We start from the raw sequence: 2,352 nt of genomic DNA on the forward strand, positions 1-2,352 counted from the left end.
ACGCTGTTTCAACCAAACTGTAAAGAGCGCCCTGAAAGAATGCAGGTGGTTAATCCGTTTGAGTGCAATCCTGCTTTCTTTATGTGTATATGTAAGTGTGTGTGCGGGCGTGTGTGTGCTACTGAAGACAATGGCCAGGATCCAAGGAACCACATAATTAGTTCCATGCACACAAAGGGGTTCTGATCTTGCGGTTCCTGAACATCAGTCCCTCCATACTGCTTTTGAAACTGAAGGGGCTTCCAAAGGCATCTTGTAGCACAGCTTGGTGGGGTCTGCTGTTCATTAAAGGCAAAAAGGAAAATCGTCATCATCATCATCATCATCTCACTGGGGATGCATCTTGGATGCACCTAAAATAGCTCTTTGGATTCTATCCAATGGTTCTTCTTACCTATGCATAATTGGTGGTGGGATTGTATGCTTTATTTGTGGACCCAGGACACAAGGAATTTTGTTTATTTGTGTATTTGTAAAATGTATAAGTCACCCTATGTCATTAGATTTCAGGGCTGCTTACAACTGTGTAAAACAAAACCAGCCATCACTCAAGCTACAATAAACCAGCACAAGATGGGGTTCACCCAACATATCTAAAAGTCCTCAGTGAGCAATGTATTTGTTGCCTAAGAGGATTATCAGATGGGGGAAATTATGTTTCCCTACCGTCGCTTTTCCTCCTGCTTCTATCCCACAGGAGGGACAAACAGCTTCCTCTTTTTTCACACAAAGAACCATCAGAAGGAAGATCTGGGCCTTGAAGTTGCACATCAATAGTTAGCCCCTAAACTTACAGTTATACGTATGAATCGCCAATGGACACGTCCTTTAAAAATTATCTACCACTTCCTGGAAGTTAACGCACAACTAGCGCAAATGGATTCTCTGCACCATTTTGACAGCTCAAAGACTGACATTACAACATTGGGCTCACATAGTTGCCATATTTGCAGTTGTCATATGGGCAATCATTTCTATGGCTGGTGTTTAGGAGGAACCTTTAAAATGTGCTAATATCCAGTCTGTATGGGATGTTTTTCAATAAATGTTTGAGAGCCAAAGTAGACCCAGTTGTGGATACCACATTTGTTTATTTGTCTACCACATTCATGTTTAAAGGAAGATGGGGTGGGGTTCAAATGTTAACGTCAAAAGGAGCATATGAAGGAGGGGGACAGAATTTTCTCCTCTTCATGATCCATTACACAGGGCCATTTTCTCCCAGCCCATCTCACTTCCAATATTGGAGATGAGTAAAAAGTTTATTGACTTATTGTAAGGTGGTAATGTAGGTTAATGTTGGGTAAAATGATGTTGGGTAAAAGCTGGATACTCTTCTACTAGGTTTTTATCTGATTATGGTTTTTTATGTTTTGGATCTTTTATAAACTCCCTTGATTGGTCTAGGAAGGCGGTCCAAAAAATAAAATACATAAATAAAATAAATAGGAGTAGGGTTCATTTCCTCACAATGCTGGGCCTCAAGGCGGCCTTACAAAGTTTAAAACATACATTGGGAGGGACGGAACAAAACCATAAACGTTTAAAATACACAACAAAATTATAAGACATTAACATAGATGGAGGGCTGGATTATTCTCCAAAGGCCTGCTTGAACAAAAAAGTTTTAGCCTGCTTCCGAAAGCCCATCAAGGAGGGAGCCAGCCTAGCTTCCCCGGGAAGAGAGTTCCAGAGCACTGGAGCAGCCACCGAGAAGGCCCTCTCCCATGTTCCCACCAAGCACGCCTGTGAAGATGGTGGGACTGAAAGAAGGGCTTCTCCAGAAGATCTCAAAGCATGGGCAGGCTCATAATGGAGAATATGTTTTTTCAAATAACCTGGACCCGAGCCATATAGGGCTTTATAGGTCATAACCAGCACTTTGAATTGTGCCTGGAAACAGACTGGAAGCCAGTGGAGCTGTTTTAACAGGGGAGTTGTGTGCTCCCTGTAACCAGATCCGGTCAACAATCTGGCTGCAGCTCTTTGAACCAGCTGAAGTTTCTGAACACTCTTCAAAGGTAGCCCCATGAAGAGCGCATTACAGTAATCCAATCAGGATGTAACTAAGGCGTGTGTCACCGTGGCCAGGTCCGACATCTCTAGGAATGGGCGCAGCTGGCGCACTAGCTTTAACTGTGCAAATGCACTCCTGGCCACCACCGAAACCTGGGCATCCAGGCTCAGGGCTGAATCCAGAAGTACACCCAATCTGCAGACCTGTGTCTTCAGGGGGAGTGTAACTAACACACCTTTTCATGTTAATATCACTCACTCACTCTCACACACACACCCCCTTCCTTTTTATACATAGATAGGCTGGACTCATGAACATGGCTGCTATTGCCACAT

This window comes from Elgaria multicarinata, chromosome 4, assembly GCF_023053635.1.
Source record: "Elgaria multicarinata webbii isolate HBS135686 ecotype San Diego chromosome 4, rElgMul1.1.pri, whole genome shotgun sequence".
Lineage (NCBI taxonomy): Eukaryota > Metazoa > Chordata > Lepidosauria > Squamata > Anguidae > Elgaria > Elgaria multicarinata.